Consider the following 20,426-nt stretch of genomic DNA (forward strand, 5'->3'; position numbering starts at 1 on the left):
CCGCTTCAAGTATATTTTAAAGCATTATATCAGTATTGCTACTCCAGCTTTCTTTTTGTTTCTATTTTCATGGAATATCATTTTCCATCTGGTCACTTTCCGTGTATGTCTTTAGTTCTGAAGCGAGTCTCTTGTAGGCAGCAAATAAACATGTTTTTTTAATCCATTCTGTCCCATATGTCTTTTGATTGGAGCATTTAGTCTGTTCACACTTAAAGGAATTACTGATAGGTATGTACTTTTGGACATTATGTTGTTTGCTGGTTGTTCTTGTAGTTCTCTGTTCTTGTCTTCTTCTCTTGCTCTTTTCCCTTGTGATTTGGTGACTTTCTTGAGAGTTAGGTTTATATTCCTTTCTCTTTTGTGTGTGTGCATCTCTTATAGGTATTGGGTTTGAGGTTACCATGAGGTTCATATGTAACTTCCTATATGTATAGAAATCTATTATGAATTGATGGTCACTTAAGTGTGACCATCATGTTCTCTAAGTACTATATTTTTACTCTTCCACCCACATTTTAGGTTTTTAAGATCCTATTTTCTATATCTTCTTAGTTTGTGTATCCTTTGACTAATAGTTGTAGGTCTAGATGATTTTACTAGTTTGCCTTTTAGTTTGCATACTGGTTGATCCAATCTATTTACCATACATGTAGTTTTACCAGTGAGATTTTTTTCATAATTTGCTAATTTCTAGTTATGGCCTTGTCTTATCCATTGAAAGAAATGCTTTTAACATGCCTTGTAAGGCTGGTTTGGTGTTGATAAACTCCTTTAGCTTCTGTGTGTCTAGGATACTAGTTTGCAAAGTTGCTGCTGAACAACAAACTGATAGTGATTCTCTTGTACATAACTAGTTGTTTTTCTCTTGTTGCTTTTAAGATTCTCTCTCTTTTTTAATAGATTTCTTTAAAGTTTATTTTTTTTATTTTGAGAGAGGCAGAGACAGCTGGCATGGGGAAGGGGCAGAAAGAGAGGGATATAGAGAGAATCCCAAGCAGGCTCTGCACTACCTGCCCAGAGCCTGATGCGGGGCTTGAACTCATGAAACTGCGAGATCATGACCTGAGCCGAAACCAAGAGTCGGATGCTTAACTGACTGAGCCACCCAGGTGCCTCTAAGATTCTCTCTTTAACTGTTGACACTGTATTTTAATGTGTCTTGGTGTGGGGTAAACTTTGGATTTATCTTATTTGGGACTATGTTTTCTTCTAGGATTTGGATGTCTGTTTTCTTCATCAGTTTAGGGAAGTTTGTAGCCACTATTTTTCTAGTAGGTTTCTGATTCTTCCTATATCTTCTCCTTCTGGGATCCCTATAATGTGAATGTTAGTGTGCTTGATGTTCTAGAGGTCTTCCAAGCTGTCCTTGCTTTAAAAAATTCCTTTTTCTTTTTGTTTTTCTGATTATTTCTAGAATCTTGTTTTCAGATCATGGATTCTTTTCTTTTCTTTCTTTCTTTCTTTCTTTCTCTCTCTCTCTCTCTCTCTCTCTCTCTCTTTCTTTCTCTTTCTTTCTTTCTTTCTTTCTTTCTTTCTTTCTTTCTTTCTTTCGAGAGTGAGTGAGCATGAGCATACCAGCAGGGGAGAGGGGGAGAGTGAGAACAAGAGTGAGAGAGAGAGAGAGAGAGAGAGAGAGTCTCAAGCAGACTCTACTCTCAGCATGGAGCCCAATGAAGGGCTCAATCCCACTATCCTGGGATTATGACCTGACCCAAATCAAGAGTTGGGTGCTTAACCCACTAACCCACCCAGGCATCCCTTCTGCATCATTTAATCTGCTATTGATTCCCTCTAGTGTTTTTTTTCATTTCAATTGTATTTTTCAGCTGTCTTTTTAATATTTTCTGTCGCTGTGTTTAAGTTCTCACTGTGTTCATTCATTTTTCTCCTGAGTTCAGAGACTATTGCTGAGTTATGATAATTACTTTAAACTCTTAGATACCAGCTTAGTAATCATACTATGTGTTCAATGGAAAATACTTTTTAGAAGATACTCTTGTAGGTGTATGACTTCCTATTCTAATTTTGTCAATAACATATTCCTGCAGAACTATGAAAAGCCATTGTTCCTTTGTCGTCTAGCAGTATTGCAGATGAGAAGTTTGACATTTTTATTTCACTTTTTCTGTATGTAACTTTTTCTTGATGCTCTTTTAGTTTTATTTCTTTTGGTGTTCAGTTTTGTAAGGATGGTTTTGGGACTGAGCATCTGTATATTTGCTCTAGTTAATATTCAATCTTAAATCTTATTGCTTTGTTTTCTTTTGGTTCTGTGATTTTTTTACTATTTCTTTTTAAAAATTATATCTAATTTACATGCCATAGGATTCACTGTTTTCAGGCACGTATCAATGGTTTTTTGCATATTCACAAAGGTTTGCAACCATAACCACTGTCTAGTTTTAGAACATTGACATCATTCTCAGAAGAAACCCCATTGCCATTATCTTTCATTCCCCATTCTTCCTTCCCCCAGCCCCTAGAAACCATCAATCTACTTTGTTTCTAGGATTTTATGTATTCTGGATATTTCATATACATGGAATCATACAACATATGGCCTTTTGTATCTGGTTTCTTTCATTGGGTGGAATGTTTTCAAGATTCATCCATATCATAGTATATATCCGTACCTCATTCCTTCTCATGGCTGAACAATATGTCGTTGTCTGTATAATCCACATTTTATTGTTTTTATGTATACACTCCTCTTTCTTTAATTTTTTCCACCATTCATTTCCTTCAGATTTGTTTAGCTGGGTTCTAGGACTTTTTATATGGATTCTCTACGATTTTAACCTTTTTTTTTTCATACCTTTGATTCCTTTGTTTTTGTTGAATATATTAGAAGATTTCCTTGGTTTTAATTTTCAACCCTTGTATTACATGTAAAAATCTTTAGCAAGCATATTTTTAATTTTCAGTAACTTTCTTATTTTTGTTTGTTCCTTTTATTTTAATAGGAAGCCTCTTTGGTTTGTTCTATTTTTGTCTACATGACCTTTAGTTCCCGTTTTATTGAGCATTTATCTAGATGTCCTGAGATAATTTAAGATGTCCCCAAATAGTTCTTTCAAAGGATGTGAGGATCATTTCTTTAGGTAGTCATATCCACTGTGATGTGAATTGTATAAAATAAGGTCTTTTGGACTGACTGGTACTTTCTCTCCCTTCTGCTTCTGAGTTTATCGGAATAGCTTAATGCCTTTATTAATTTTGGAGCCAGTCCTTCTGTTTGTCACCACTCTGTTCTGCTCTACAAGTGGATAAACTGTCCGGGACAGCTTGAGACCAAGTCAGATGTCACCAACTTCAGCCTTCTTTCTCTGCATACGTTTGTGCTTCTTCTTTAAACTTAGGCTTATTGCAGTATAATTGACATTCAGCAAAATTCATCCTTTCAAGATACTTAGTTTGATGAGTTTTGATAAGTGCATGTAGTCATGTTACTAGCATCATAAACAAGATAGAGAATAGTTTGCTCAATGCAAAACTTTGCTCTGGGTTCCTTCTCAAATCTGCCATCTTGGCTGTGGATTACTTTGGGTGTTGGTAGGAATCAGTCCTGTAGGTGACTGTCATTGCTTTCCCCTGCTGCTCTGTGGTTCTTCTGCTCTTACAAGGATCTCTACTAACCAGCAGAACCAAGGGTCTGACTGTGAGCTCTGTGGGTGGGACGCGCTGAGAGAAAGGCCTTCCTTGAGGGCACGTCAGTATGGAGTGGGTAGGCAGCATTTCTGCAGCTCAGATTCCACAGTCTGTAGTTGTTTTGATGCAAGGGGATTGGAATGGGGTGGGAGGAGCTCCCTGGACTAGATATTTCATAAATACTCCTTTAGCTAATTACACTGGTTACTCCTCCTCCTGTTTCTGCTCTTGTTTCTTACCAGCCTCACGTTTAAGGGCTCCTAGGACGCGGTGGCAAGAAGTGGCTCCCACCTCTGTGGTAGCCTTCTTATATTTGCGTTCTGGGTCTCAGCTTCCTTCATTCTGGTTTATCTAGTAATATGATCCCATTTTCTTTCTTATCAAAATATGTTTCTCACTGATAGTCTTCCTCCCTACTCAGCGTTACTCTAGCTGTATTTCTTTGTCATACATGCTGTGTGAATGCTGTGAGGGAGTGGAAGTCAACACATATGCTTGGTGTGCCATCTTGAAGTGCAAGGGTTCAAGGGACCGAATCATAAGAATCTATGGTAGGGATGCCTGGGTGGCTTAGTGGGTTAAGTGTCCAACTCTTGGGTTTCAGCTCAGGTCATGATCTTGTGGTTCATGAGATGGAGCCCCATATTGGGCTCTACCCTGACAGTGCAGGGCCTGCTTGGGATTCTCTCTCTCTCTCTCTCTCTCTCTCTCTCACCTTCCTCTGCTCATGCTCTCTCTCTCTCTTTCTCAAAAATAAATAAACTTAAAAAAAAAGAATCTATGATATATATGAGAGATCAGCAAGTAGTCACATTACTTGAATGTCCTCTCAGGTGAAACATTTCAGGTAAAAGAAGATATATGATCTCTACCAGTGAATAGGCTCCCTGACTCCTGTTACCATTAGCATGTACTTTGGCTCTCGACATTGGAATTATTTATTTGTTTTTGAGTAAAATAAAATAGATTCCTAATTAAAAGAAAAATGAGCAGAATCGCAGTTTCAAGAAGTGTCCCAAGGACCCTTAGGTATTGGCATCTTAGAGAAGTTTAGTTTTAAACCCTATAAACAGGGCCTCATGGAAGGTTGCTTTCCCAGCCCATATAACATGTTTGTGATATCGATAGAAGCTACAATTTTAATTTTTACCAGTGTGGCACAGAGAAGCTTGATCTAGGTCATAAAGAAATTCAAAAGACAGTCAAAATATCGTATTGAAGTCTAGGGTGAATATAATTTTTTTTAATAGTTATTTTTTGAGAGAGAGAGAGAGAGAGGGAGAGAGAAAGTACAAGAGCAAGCAATGGAGGGGCAGAGAGAGAGAGAGGGGCACAGAGGATCCAAAGTGGGCTCTGCACTGACATCAGAGAGCCTGAAATGGAGCTCTTACTCACGAACCGTGAGATCGTGACCTGAGCCAAGTCGGACACTCAACCGAATGAGCCACCCAGGCACCCCTAATAGAGTGAGTACAAAAATACAGAATTTGCAATGCCTCACCGCTAATTTGTTCTGGGAAAATAAAAGCTTTAGAAAAGGAGAATAACTTTAAAAACAAAATCAAAGCACTTATGTCTCATTCCAAACCGTCGCTTACCACGAAGATACCTTTCATATTTGGTCTTTTCTTTCTCTTTTTTAAAAAAAAAGAGGTTAGAGTGGGAGAGAGCCAAAGCATAAGAGACTGTTAAAAACTGAGAACAAACTGAGGGTTGATGGGGGGTGGGAGGGAGGGGAGGGTGGGTGATGGGTACTGAGGAGGGCACCTTTTGGGATGAGCACTGGGTGTTGTATGGAAACCAATTTGTCAATAAATTTCATATATATATAAAAAAAATAAATAAAATTGTAGCGAGGGGAGAAGGGGAAGTCTATTAAAAGAAATATTCTGTCTTTGCGTTGCAAAGAAAGAAGCTTACTGCAGACACAGTTTTGAGCAGATAGTCTGTAATTTCCTCACGATGGGCTCGTGTAGTTACAATATTCTGTCAATAAGTTCTGTGCGTTCCATGAGGAGGGAGTGGAAGAGAGGGAGGCCATAGCTTTGAAACCTGTCATGAGAGGTTGGTGCCCAGCATGTTCTTTTGATCACCATATTTCTGCCGGCCCTTACCTGAGATCTCTTTTGTTGTCCTTCCTTAGAATACGTGGACATATTGGGACGCCTGGGTGGCTCAGTCGGTTAAGCGTCCAACTTCGGCTCAGGTCATGATCTCGCGGTTCGTGAGTTCGAGCCCCGCGTCGGGCTCTGGGCTGACGGCTCAGAGCCTGGAGCCTGCTTGATTCTGTGTCTCCCTCTCTCTCTGCCCCTCCCCCGTTCATGCTCTGTCTCTCCCTGTCTTAAAAATAAATAAAACGTTAAAAAAAAAATTAAAAAAAAGAATACGTGGACATATTAAAGGGCCATAGTAGGGGCCCTTGTATTTGAGATGGTGAGAAATCTGACTTTGACCTTGCAAAGCCCTATCAGGGATGCTACCCTACATGATGACTTTGCTCCTGATAAGTGATTTTATGCAGGTCAGTGATGTTTTGGGTAAAGCTGTCACCCCAGGCCTGGAATCTAACCCAGCTCTGTCATAAACGTCTAATTAGAACGGTTTCTACCTTCATATGGGCTCCGTTTCTCACCTGTAAAGAGGGGATCGTAACATATGCCCGTCTTACCTGAAGTAACAGGTGCACCAAGGTGCCTCAGTTTTGGAAAGCACAAAGCTCCCTGCAAATGGACGACTGTTACTGTGGCTTCCTTTTCCCCTGCTCTAGTTCCATGCCTGGCCCTGCCCACAAAAACCAGCCGCTCCTGCTTGTTCTGTGACCTGTGGTGGCACCGTGGGCACTCATGCATTGGGCTCTGTCACTGTCTGCCAGTAGTCACTCGGGTCGTTCGCCGATAATGCCCTCCCTGCCTGTGGGGCTGGGCCGCTCTCCAACAGCCAGCCTCTCTGGAATCAGGCTCTGCCTCACTGTCTGCCTTATTGTCCCACACCCAGACCTGGTCAGACCACAGTGGCCTCTCCCAGTCCTGGGTCACAAGGCCTGGGAGCCAGCCCTGAGCTGGAGATGAGGAAAGACGGGGGAGGTGCTGATTGAGTTTGTGTGTGAGCGTGCAAGGGTGAGGCTGAGCTGAGCTCACACATGAAGAATTTGAGGAATTGGGTGTAGGGAGAAGTTGTAGAAAGGGAAGCACGTGTTGGATGGGTGTGAAAGCAGCTAGTCCTGTGTGAGTGAGGAGGAAGCTAGACCAGGATGTGGATCTGTGAGCTTGACTTTGCTTGTTTTTTTTTTTTTTTCACATCATTTCCCCCAGGGCTCCTGTGCCCTGTGGGCTTATTTCCCCTCCATTGTGTCTCTTCCCCTCCTCACTTAGCTGGGAGGGGACTGGGAGGGGGCTGGGAGGAAATGAGAAGCTCTGAGAGAGAGACACAGTGAGACATATACACACACTGAGAAAGAGACAGAGAGAGAGAGAAAGAGAGCATTGCACTGCCCTCCAGCTGCCACAGCAGAAATGACGACAATAACCTGGCTTTCTGTCTGGACAGTGGGAAACCTTGGAAAAGCATGATGTTTGGGGAATTCTATCATTTGGACTTTGTTCTGAAAGGAAAAGTGAACAAATGAAAGAAACGGAAACGAGAGGTATATGTGAAAAAAAAAAAGGACGGGGCTTGTTCATTAGTGAATTTTTATGGTGGCTAAAATTTTTAGGTTTTGGTAACTAAAATTGGGTGTAGGCAGCCCATGAGACCGTCCTCTCCCTTCCTGTAGCGTGCCCGTCTCATCCCCCGAGTGTCATGTAACATGGCGAGCCACAGCAACATGGCGTGTGGGTGGTGTGTCTGAGAATGAGCATTGTGAAGCATTCCATCGTGCTTTTTTCTCAGACCCAGTTCTTGAAGTCCCATTCATCAGGGAGAGGGTTGAGCTCATGGAAGGGGAAGCTGATAAGTCAAAGTGAAGCATGAAACCCTAGGTTGATAACCTGGAGCCCACAGGCTTGGAGCTGGCTGTGTTGCCCTCCTCCTGCAACGCTCGCCTTCCAGGCGAGAAGCCACAGAGGTCTAGGGCTGTGTGACCATCGCAGGAAGGGACACATGTGAGATTCTGCTCTGGGAAGTCCCAGAGTTGGAGTTGCCGCTTCACCCTCAGAAGAAAAGAAAATCCCCGGGTCAAGAGATTCACAAAGTGGAGTGATTGAAGGAAAAGAAAGAACAAGTGTTGAGTCTGTCTGGAAAGGAGACTGTGTGATTACCTGATTACTAGTACATTCCAACTGTCTTGTTCCTGATAGCAGCCCAGCGAAGCAAGTCAGCTTTATCATCCTATTGTGAAGATGAGGAGACTGAGGCACAGGTGGTTTATTTGCCAAAGTCAGACGGCCTTGTGCAGCATTCTGGAAGCTTTATGGAGCTCCCAGCCTCTTTTGTTCCAAAGTTTGTGTTATTCCCCCTATGGGAATAATACAAGAAAAGCATATCATGTCTTAGTTACCCAACTGAACTTTGATATTGTAGTGCTGAAGGAGTATCTGAGGCTGTCTATTCTCTCTCTTTCAATATCTGCATTTCCAAGTTGAAGAGACCACATTACCCAGGGTCAGGTAAGGCGGGCTTAGAATGCTTTCCCATCTCAGTGAGGGGAACTACCGTCTATTCAAGCCCTCTTGCTAAAAGCCTGGGTGATATCTTGGTGGCTCTCTTTCAGCTCACATATGGGGTCCAACTCTCATGTATCCAGTCCTTCTCCTTCTCTCTCCTGAATTTATACAGTAGTCTCCTAATCAGTATTTTTAATTCCTTGTTCTACCTGTTAGCCATAGTGATCTTTAAAAAAAAAAAAAAAAGAGGCTGTCACTTCTCTGCTTTAAGCACATCAAATACATCCTATATTCTTAAGTTAAAGTCTCATCTCCTCACTGTGGCTCCTAGGCTCTCCATGAGCTAACCCTGTTCTCCTGGCTTCACTTAGGGTCTCTGTCCATACTAGGGGCTATCTCCTTTCTGTGACTTCAACTTTTTCTCATGTTGGGCTGAGATGCCTGAAATGTTCTTCCTTGGACTCTGGCCAGATTCATCAAACCCACTTAAATATCAGAGAAGACTTCCCTAAGCGCCATACTGGAAGCACCTGCCAACAGTTGCTATCTGTCACACTTGTCCATTTCTTTCTTTCAGAGCATTCTTCACTATCTGAAAGGTTTCTGGTTATCTGTGAATGTGTTAATCGTTTTTCTCCCTTAGAATGTATGCTCTTTGAAGACCAGGAATTTCCCATTTTGTTTATCCCTGTTTTCTTTTTCTTTTTAAATGTTCATTTATTTTTGAGGGAGAGAGACAGAACATGAGTAGGGGAGGAGCAGAGAGAGAGGGAGACAGAGAAGCAGGCTCCAGATTGAGCTGTCAGCACAGAGTCCAACGTGGGGCTTGAACTCACCAACTGCAAGATGATGATCAGAGCTGAAGTCGGATGCTTAACTGACTGAGCCACCCAGATGCCCCTTTTTAATTTTTTTTTAACATTTATTTATTTTTGCGAGACAGAGCATGAGTAGGGGAGGGGCAGGGAGAGAGGAGACACAGAATCCAAAGCAGGCTCCAGGCTCTGAGCTGTCAGCACAGAGCCTGGTGCAGGGCTTGAACCCATGAACTGTGAGATAATGACCTGAGCCCACTTTGGACACTCAACCGATGGAGCCACCTAGGTGCCCCGAGTTCATCCCTGTTTTCTAAGGCTTAACCCAGTGCCTGAAACATATAAAATGCTTTAAAATATTTATTGAATAAATGACCACATAAGCTCAGGCTTCTTGATGCTTAGGCCAGAGTTCCTTACTTCACTAGCCCTTAATACATAAAGTTTGTGACATATTTGAGAGATGGAAAACAGGAAGTTTGCCCCCCCAGCAGCTAGTCGAGTCAGGAGAGTGGCTAACTGGGAAGAAGAAAGAGAGCCTGAACATGGGATGGGGACCGTGGGAAGGGAGATCAGAGATGGAGTCATGGCTGGTCTGTGCCAAGATCTCCAGTGAATATTTCTTGAATTCTCCACAAACATTTGTGATGGAGTCTTATTACACATAACAGCAAATTCCAAAGCAGCAGTGACAGCAGGGAAGAATGAAAGGCTAAGGAAGCAAGTCCTGAGAAGAGAAAGTAGCTTTCTCTTGGATAACAGTTCCTTCATCTCAGCATTTTGCATGAATTTCACATATTTTTATTTGCACATTTGCCTTGAAAATAAAAATGAGCTGCATGGAACTGGGGGGTATTATGCTAAGCACAATTAGCCAGCCAGAGAAAGAAAAAGATCCTGTGACTTCACTCATATGTGGAATGTAAGATACAAAACAGATGAACATAGGGGAAGGAAGCAAAAATAATATAAAAACAGGAAGGGGGACAAAACATAAGAGACTCTTAAATGCAGAGAACAAACAGAGGGTTGCTGGTGGGTAGGGAGATGGCTACATGGGTGAGGGGCCTTGAGGAGGACACTCGTTGGGATGAGCCCTGGGTGTTACATGTAGGGGATGAATCACTGGATTCTACTCCTGAAATCAGTATTGCACTATATGCTAACTAACTTGGATGTAAATTAAAAAAAAAAGAAAACAATTTTAAACAAATAATGAAATAAAATAGGGAAGTAAACTAGATGCTGAACTTGATGCAAGATTGCACCTGTGATTCACAGTTCCTCTTTGTCTTTGGCTTACTTTATAATAAACTTGATTAAGAGTCTATAAAATAAAAAAGAAAAGAAAAATGATCTTACTTACCTGATTTCAAAATGGAAATGATTAAAGCATACTTACAGTTTTTCTTGCTATTTATGCTTCTAGTAACTGCAAAGCCTATGTGGCATATTCTGAGATATCAGGAAGGTCACTGCCCCGCAAAATTATCTTCCCCATTCTGCTCAAAGTACAGTGTGGCTTTAAAATGCTAAGAATTGATATCAACAAATACTGAGAATTGATGATGTTCCAACCTGTGAACCTTGACCATAACACACAGACTTCGGGGACCTTGAAGACTCTCTCTGTATTCTATTCCAGGTGACAGGACATAGTGGACCCCTCACAAAATATTTGCTGGTAAACGAATGCATATATGGTACTATGCCACATACTTGGGAAACAGACATCCCTTCTCCTTCGAGTGCATAGTAGATGTTCAATAAGGTTTTATTATTTTGTTTAAGGTATTTGATAGTGGGGAAGCAGCTAGGAGATTGGAGCACAAAGTTGGACAGGGTAAATGTCCCAAGAGAAGTTGCTGACAAGTAATATGGAGATGTAAAGAAGGAAATGAGGACTTGGAATTTCAGGATCAGGGAGAGTTTTGTGAAGGGAAAGTATTTAAAGATTAAAAAAAAAATGGGCACTCATGTATTGAATGGGTGAGTGTACTTTGTCAAAGGGCAGAATATGCTGGGGAAAAACAACAACAACAACCCCCAAACAGAAAACGTCACGAGTGGAGTGTAAGACTCATGCTCCTCTCCACGTTGAGGAGATCGAGGTGTTGAGGCTCAGATTCCAGAGGAAGGAATTGGCATTGGGAATAACTCTTGAATCACAAACAGGAGTGTGCAAATGACTCTTTTAAGCCTTCATCTCACCTTGCTACAAGTAAATTCAGTGTGTCATTTGGGGGCTCTTCTCCCTCCCTCGGTATCTCAGAGACTTTTGGGGTTTCTTGAAAAACAGAGAACTTGTCCCTAATTTTTTGGCTCATACTGGTAGTTCTATTGTTACAGCCGTCACAGAACCTTAAAGGTAGTGGTTGTTTCTGGGCTCTCTTTGAGCTGCAGTGATCTTCATTTACATAGGAGCCCTGTTGCCCCGGGACGGTCTCTCTTGTTTTACACCTGTCCTGCCCCTCAGAAGCCCTGGCTGCTCCCCCAGAGACTGTCGGGAGTAAACGCAGGTCTCTGCTGTTAGTAGAGACCACCATGCTTTTCTAATGTAGGGCAGACTCTGTTTTCTCCTTTGCCCCATCTTCCTCTGCCTCCCTCCAACATAATCCACCCGAGGGACTGAAACCCCTGAATTCCAAACAGCAGGCAGGGTTAGTAGGGAATTTGCTTTGAAGCATCTGCTGCAAAGCTCCCCTGAAGCAAGGCAGCAATTAACCTGGCTACTTGATTGGCCTAGGAGAGGACATCACTGGTGATGCAAAGCACACATTAATAGTTAAATAAACTGTCCAACATCTACTTGATTGGGTGGGGCAATGAGAAGCCACTGAAAGTAAGTAATTGTGTTAGCATTTATTGTTCATTTTTTTTCTTCCATTGGTTTAAAGATGAAGGGGAAAATGCCAACCAAAAAGAAAAAAAAATGGTGGAGGATGCTAGCTTCTGGATTTGGTGGACACTGTCTTATAGGCAACCCCTTCTAAACTGGCCAGCTATCTCCTGGATGTTCGTCTCCTTTTCCCTTTACTTTGGGTGGCCCTAGTCACAGGACAAGGAGTTTCCTGTTGCATGTTGGTGATAATCAACTCTTCATTTTTTCCTAGATGTCATATTAACTTGAAGGCTATCTTAGCAGAGATTGGACCTGAGACCATTAAAAAAAAATTTTTTTTTAATGTTTATCTATTTTGAGGGAGAGAGAAACAGAGTGCAAGCAGGGGAGGAGCAGAGAAAGAGGGAGACACAGAATCTGAAGCAGGCTCCAGGCTCTGAGCTGTCAGCACAGAGCCCGATGTGGGACTCGAACCACGAACCTTGAGATCATGACTTGAGCCGAAGTCAGACGCTCAACCGACTGAGCTACCCAGGCGCCCCCTGAGACCAATTTTTAAATAAGGCTTCTAGGTTGGTAGAAATTGCACTGAGTCAAGGAACAGGAATCTAGAAAACGGTGATTTAAAAAATTAGAGATTTTCAGGGGTGCCTGGGTGGCTCAGTCAGTTAAACGTTGGACTCTTGATTTTGGCTTAGGTTATGATCTTCTCGTTCGTGGGTTCAAGCCCTAAATTAGGCTCTGTGCTGACAGTGTTGAGACTACTTGGGATTCTCTCTCTCTCCCTCTCCCTCTGCCCCTCCTGTGGTCTCTCTCTCTTTCTCAAAATAAATAAATAAACTAAAAAAAATTTGAGGTTTTCTTATTCTTACATTTGGAAGTAGAAGGTCTAGTACTGATACTGGGGTTTCATGCAGCCCCCCAGCACCGTCTTATGTTTCCACTCAGGAATCCTTACCTCGTTCTTGGGGCATCGAGGTTATAATATGGTCACTCCACCTATTACATCATGTATCCAGACAGGAAGAAGGGCAAGGACAAAGGATCTAGTCTGCTGAGGCTACCTGCCTTTTGAAGGGCTTTCCCAAAAGTCCCATCTGGTGACTTTCACCTATATTTCATTGTCCTGAAATGTGTCGCATGGCCATCTGTAGATGCAAGGGAGGCTGGGAATTGTAGCTTTCAGCTGGGCTCATTACCACCCTGACAAAAATTAAGGTTCTGTTAGTAAAGAAGAAAGGAGAATGGATATCAAGTAGGCACCTAGCCATGACTGCCACATTCCATATTATTTTGCCCTTTTGTTGAAGTTAGTGTGCCTTCTGGGAGAAAACCAAGTTTCAGCAAACAAAAGTAAATCTTCTGCAAACTCTTCTCTTCTCTGTGTACCTGTCCAAAGGCATAAAAGTGATTTTTGTATTGGTAATTCATATGATGCCTGTTACAGTTTCGTCCATTAGTGAACATCATCCTGAATTGATTATGTTTGGGGGTGCATGTGTGTAGTTATTTACACAGCTGCCTCAAATGGCCAGTTGTTGATTAATCATCTTTTAGTACCTTCTCTCCTCGGACTTTTTACTTCTCTGTGTGGATACATCAACGCGCACTTTGGGGCACATGCGTTGGTTAAGCATCTGACTTCGGCTCAGGTCGTGATGTCATGGTTTGTGGGTTTGAGCCCCGCGTTGGGACCTGTGCCGACAGCTCAGAGCCCAGAGCCTGCTTTGGAGTCTCTGTCTTCCTCTCTTTCTCTGCCCCTCCCCAACTCATACTTGCTCTCACACACACACACTCTCTCTCTCTCTCAAAAATAACTAACATTAAAAAAAAAAAAACATTTTCTTGCTCCCCGATCTTTGTATCAGAGCCAGTCCTCACTCATGACTGCTCTGCATTGTACCTTTCTTCATTACAGATTTAGTGTCATGGGTGCCTTAATTTCAGCATGCCCGAGTAAACTTAATGTCTGTCCCTTCCAAACTTTCTCGTCTTCTGTGTCGCTCATATCAATGAGTGTACATTCCCAGGTTTCAGGAGTCCTTCCTGAAACCTCCCTCATGTTCCTTCCTCCCCACAACCGTTTGATGTTACAATCTTGTCCAGGTAGTATGCCACGTATTCTCATATTTGTCATCTTGTCTTGAATCCACTGCCACTTCTTGGGCTCACCCAGTTTGGACGAGCTGTGTTTAGCTATTTTGTTGCCACAATAAGTATCCCATGTTTTATTTCATTTCATGAATGGCTTCGCATGTAATCTAGGATGTGCAGCTCTCTGCGATATTTTCCAATTACTGTGTTTTCATTTAGATGACATTTTAAAAATGTAAACAATTGTGGATCACCTGAACGGCTGCCTTAGTAGTGAGTGCCGACAATTGATTTCATTGCCTGTGTAGGTGTTTGTGTTTTTTATTGTACCAACGGGCATTACTATAATTATCAATAGCATACAGGAAAAAAAAGAAGGCAGAGGGACTTTGTCTTCCAATATGAGGCATTTGGGGCATATAAAGTTCAATGAAGGCGCAGTATTTTGTTATTTTAACAAAGGTTTCCTGCTAGTTCAAATAAGTAAAACTGTGGCCCTAGAGGTATAAGTTGCTGAATTCCAAATAACCTGTGCTGGTAGAGCGAGTCTGATGTTAGGAGTGGAAGTTTGTTTCTGTAGAAATGGTATCATTGGTCATGTTGAATGAATACCATCAATTTGAGTGCTATCTTTCTTTAAGTTTATTTATTTATTTTAAGAGAGAGAGTGCACAAGCAGGAGAGGGGTAGAAAACGAAGGAGAGAGAGAGAGAATCCCAGGTAGGCTCTGCATTGTCAACAGAGCCCAACGACGAACTGTGAGATCATGACCTGAGCCAAAACCAAGAGTTGGACGCTTAACTGACTGGGCCACCCAGGCACCCTGAATGTTATTATCTTTGTTAGTTTAAATGTAATGTTAGTTTACATGTAATTTAAAAGATGCTTACCTGTAGTTTGAGGTTTGTACAAATCTAAACAGCAATATGCTAACGATACCCAAGTGGCACTTCAGGTCTATTTGAACTCTTTGTTTTAAAAAGGGTGCGTGTATCACTCAGGTGGGCTAGAGCAGGGTCAGCAAACTATCAGATAAAGAGGTGGATAGTAGATACTTTAGGCTTTGGTGGCCATACAGTCTCTGTCAAAATGACTTAACTCTGATGTGGTGGCAGGAAAGCAGCCACAGATTAGATCTGACCAGATGAGCGTAGCTGTGTCCAATAAAACTTTGTTTACAGAGCCAGGCAACAGGCTTGATTGGGACTTCATGTCCAATGTGCTGACTCCAGGGCTAGAGAGTATGATCCCGGTTCCTGGGCTTGACATACGGTCTCTTCATTCTCTCTAGATTCACCTCCTACCTGCTCTTCTGAACATTGGCTGTGCCCTAGACATTCCAGAGCTGCTTCATCTCCCAAGCATGTCACACTCTCCCAGGATTCCGCACCTTAGCTCATGCGCCCTGACACTTCCTTTCCCATCTTCTTAAACTAACTCCTACTCACCCTGGAAGATAAAACTTAAGGGGCCCTTGGGTGGCTCAATCCATTAAGCATCAGATTCTTGATCGCAGCTCAAGTCATCATCTCAGAATTCATGAGTTTGAGCCCCGGGTCAGGCTCTGAGCTGACAGCATAGAGCCTGCTTGCGATTCTCTCTCTCCCCCTCTCTCTGCCCTTCCTTTCTCTCTCTCTCTGTCTCTCCCCCTCCCTCCCTCCCTCCCTCCCTCCCTCCCTCCCTCTCTTTCTCAAAACGAATGAATACAGTTTTGGAAACAAACAAAAAAGAAGCAAACCAAACAAAACAAAACATACTTCCTCCCAGAAGATGTCTTTGGCCCCTTGTGACTGAGTTAATGCTTCTGTCTGCCCCCTCCTTGCTTCTTTAAATTCACTCCGTACTCCCATAACATTTTCAGGAAACTCATCTGTGTTGTAACTGGACACTTACTTGACTATTTTACTGTCTTCTCTAGGCTGATCTCCCTCTTCTCTGTAGCACATGCTGTTCCATCCTTATAATTATTACCAATTTAGAGGATTGATGGAAAGAACAGAAGGGGGTGAGTGTGAATTTTACATTGATGACATATTTACCCCACGGAACTCAGAAATGCCCCGAGTATGCCTTCAATTGTCAGAGTTAGGTATTCTCCCATCTGTGGAAATGGGGGCTCGTGAGCTTTGCGAGTTTTGAACAAATAAAGGGAATTTCATGTTTGTACATCCGGGTTTCGTGACTGTAAAACTGATGCCTGTGAAATGGATCAAAGTTAACTTTGACAAAGGGCAGGAAACAGATGAAAAATAAAGGAAAGAAGAAATAGAAGAAAACCTGCAGTGGATGTTTGGGGTATAGGTAGGTAGGCTGAGTTGGCGATGTAATAATTGAAGTCTGGGTTTCTGGGCAGGGGGGAAGGTCAGAGGGGGATGTTTAGGGAAGTGAGCCTGAGAGTGATGGAAGGAATGAGGGCGCTAACCCTGAGCCTTGGGCAGGGGGAAACTTGGGGATGCAGGGGTCAGCAGTGTTGGACTTTGCCTTTCCCTTTATCACTTTGCCTCTCCTTGCTTCTTGCCATTCCCTTCCTCTGTTTCTGTTTTGTCTAGATGTTTATACCCTGCCTTATCTTTTCCTGAACTAGCTATGACATGGTAAATGTAAATATCGTGTTACTGATTTAAATGTTTTTCTTTTCTCTGTTTAAAGTGTTGATGTAGGTCAGTTGATCCTTGATCCCCTTTTTCTTAAAAGAATAACATGTCCCTTCTAGAAGTTTAAAATGTTTCTACCCTTGTTAAGAAAAAAAAAAAATAAAGAAGAACTCTACTATGGTTACGCATTTTAGGAGAAACTCAAATCCTAAAAATAGAAAGTTAAGGGTAGCTCTTTTTTCCTATTTGATAATATAATTATTACACCAAAGGGAAAAAAGTATATTAAAAATTAATCTTACTAAGCCACGAATGACTAGCGGTACAAATACTACAGGGAAAAGAAAGTAATTTTTTCAAAAAGAGGTAATGGGGTAAGATCAAGGAGAATGCCTAGGGCTCCCAGAATCAGCACCATCCTGCACACAAATAAACATAAGACGGTGGGTAAAGATACTGTGGCCGAATTTCCTAATCAGAAAAATATCTTTGAAATTTGAAAACCAAGTTGTGACTGTCAGATTTAATAGTGATCTTAATACTAGACTATATTTTTGAGTCGATCTCTGAGCAGGACACTTTCTGTCTGTGATTGAGATCCTTCCATGGATTGACAGTATTATATATATGCTTTCACACCAGACACAGGTCACACATATATCCCTGAGAAACAGGAGGTAATCAAATACTCCACAGGAAATGGCACTGGACACATTTTATTGTTAAGATTATTGCTTATGATTTGGGAAATGTTTTAACATTTGTCATCTGATCGTTAAAATCAAAACTCTTGTGTCCTAAGTAGTTTTCATTAGATGATGTTAGTGATTTTATGCAAACGTGAAGACATTTTTACCAGATTATATTACTAACAGGGTCCAAATTTCAGGTAATATATTTTTTTTTAATAAAGAAGACCTAGGGTCTTCCTTTAGTCAACTCAGGGAGCTAAGTTAGTGGTCCTTCACTGGAAACATTATCATCATTACACCTTGTTGTGTGTGGTAGTAACTCAGTGCTCCCGACAACCACGTAAGGTGAGTTCTCTGACTGCCCACTTACAGATGTGCAAGCAGAGATAGAAGGGGTGGGTAACTTGCCCAAAGTCACACAGATGATGAGTGGCAGAGCCAGGGTGATGTCCCGTACAGTCTGGCTCCTGAGGCCTTGGGCTTCACCTCCAAGCTTTGCTTCTTCTCACCATTCTTCCTCCCAAGTGCACCAGTTTTGTCGAATTGCTGTAGAAGATTCATTCCCTGTCACTGTGTGTTTGTGATCCATATGCACCTTTCATGAATAAAACCGACAAAGCTTTGTCTGTATAAATGACCTGTGTTAATGTCTCTTGGCATTAAGATGCCTCGTGGGGAAGTAGAAATTATATTTTGCTGTCCTTGTCTGGATTCTTCAGTAATGGATTATGGCCACAGGATATGAAATCAACCTGTGGAAAAACTGAAAGGATCATCATTAATAACGGCACACCTGACATCATATGGCGCCTGATGTGACATATCGAGAAGGATGCAACATCATCTATGTGATAGTAGTGCTAAAACGTTTCCCCTGAATCTAACCATGAGGGAACACTCAGACAAACACACATTTAAGGACATCCTGCATAGTCGCTGGCCTGGACTCTTCAAAGGCATCAGTGTCACGAAAGACAGAGAGGCCAAGGAGTTCTTTAAGATTGATGGAGCGAGGAAGATGAAATGCAATGTATGATCCTTGTTTGGATTCTGGATCAGGAGAAAAAACAGCTGTAGAGGACATTGTTGGGACAAACAGGTCATTTTGAATATGCATTGCATATTAGATAATGTTAAGTCTCCTGAGTGTGATAATTGTGTAAGACAATGCCACTGCTCTTTCAAGCATAGAAAGGATATGTGTGTGTGTGTTTACAAAGTTAATAAAATATTAACAATTAGTGAATCTGCATGAATGACAAATTGGTGATTATTGTACTGTTCTCACAACTTTTGGGAGGGTTTGAAATGTTCATAAATTTAAAAGATCTGTGTGGGAATGGTATAGTAAGTGGATACACACACATACATGTATACACAAACACATATATATCACGCAGATATATACACACACATATACATACACACACATATACATACACACACATATACATACACACACATGCATACACACACACATACATACACACACCTATACACACATACACATCATATACACACACATACACACACACATACACACACATATATAGACACACATACACACATATACATACACACATATAGACACACATATACACACATATATAGACACACATACATACACACAATTAGACACACACACACATACATACACACACATATATACACACATATATATACACACATATAAACACATATAGACACACATATAGACATGTACATATATACATACACAGATATGTACACATACACACATATATACACATATATAGACACACACATATATAGACACACATATAGACACACATACACATGCACTTGTGTGTTCTTCCCTCCATCTGTGGCTCCTCTCTCTCACTAGGATCCTCTTCTCCCTCTTTACCTACTTACTGCTTACTTATTCTTCAAACATCAATTCTTTGCCAAGTCCTTCCTGGTCTATCTGCTTAGGGTGAAACCCCGGTATGGGCTTCTAGGGTGATAGGACACATGTCTCTGGTAATATTTACCCCAACAGCAATGAAAATTCTGTGATTGGATTACTGCTTTCTGCTCTCACTAGGTTGCAGGCTCTCTCTTGTATTTGTTTTGCTTACCATGGTCACCATAGCAGGATCTTAGTAACTGATACATACTTTTAATACATGCTTTTTAAAATGGTTTTTTTTCCAGTAAAAATAATGAGAATTAAAAAAAACTTAACTAAATTTTTTAAGGTTTATTTATTTTTGAGAGAGAGAGAGAGAGAGAGAGAGGGAGAGCGCTAGTGGGGGAGGGGCAGAGAGAGAGGGAGACAGAATCTGAAGCAGGCTCCAGGCTCTGAGAATGTCAGCACAGAGCCTGACAAGGGCTTAAAAAATATTTAGAATTTTTATCTTTACCGAGTTCCATCGTACTTAACTTAAAAAAGAATAGGTATTTTCTTCTGAAGCTTCATTCCAGCTCTTTATTTTTTGCCTCTTCACTGAGGCTAATTTCAGTTCTGAAGTTTATATGATCCCCTCTGACAATATAGACACATTATTGTCATAATGCTCCTTGAAAAATGGGTTAAGTCACTTGGCTTCTGTTTACTTTCATAATCGATATGACTTCATGCAAAATGATGCAGGAGTTCACATCATTCTGTCAGTCCCCATGAAGGAAATACTGTTTTCCAAAATTAAAATTGTGAATCAACCCACAGGAGGATGTCGTCCAATAAACAAAGAATCATCGCTTATATTACACTGCCAAGTTTTTGATAAGCATAATTCCTCTAAATGCATTTAACTTTAATGAAGAGTAATACAATTTAATAACAGCATAAAATGGAATCATTTATCTTCGCAGTCCAAAACATTGGGCAGATGTCCTCTCCTTAATGTGTTGTTTCAATTGCAAGGTTTTTGTCCTTCCTCAGATTTGTCTTCCCTCATTTCTCTATGTGCGGTTTGGGGAGTGATCTATATGTACATGTTTAATTAAATCACTCATCACCCTGTGGTTTTCATGGTTGGAAATCTCTGGGATGCATTATTTCAAGTTCTTGAGGCATTGATACTTATACAACCCAATAAAACTTGGTAATTATTAGCATATTAGTCAAAACTGTTTCAGTTGGAAGTGACATAAAGCCAATCTCAAACTGACTT

The 20,426-nt window shown here is 41.4% G+C and overlaps 1 protein-coding gene across 5 annotated transcripts in view; it reads left to right on the plus strand.

Moving 5' to 3' along the window:
* The window catches only part of MEGF10 (multiple EGF like domains 10), a 365,291-nt gene that overhangs the window by 127,756 nt on the left and 217,109 nt on the right, over positions 1-20,426 (plus strand). Inside the window, exon 1 of one of the 5 annotated variants that reach the window (XM_053220388.1) lies at positions 13,826-16,008. The exons of the other annotated variants lie outside the window; for them this stretch is intronic. The gene's annotated coding sequence lies outside the window, so the exon portion shown is untranslated. Of the gene's footprint in view, positions 1-13,825; positions 16,009-20,426 lie in introns of those variants that run through there. 5 annotated transcript variants of the gene reach the window in all.

This window comes from Acinonyx jubatus, chromosome A1 (assembly GCF_027475565.1).
Source record: "Acinonyx jubatus isolate Ajub_Pintada_27869175 chromosome A1, VMU_Ajub_asm_v1.0, whole genome shotgun sequence".
Lineage (NCBI taxonomy): Eukaryota > Metazoa > Chordata > Mammalia > Carnivora > Felidae > Acinonyx > Acinonyx jubatus.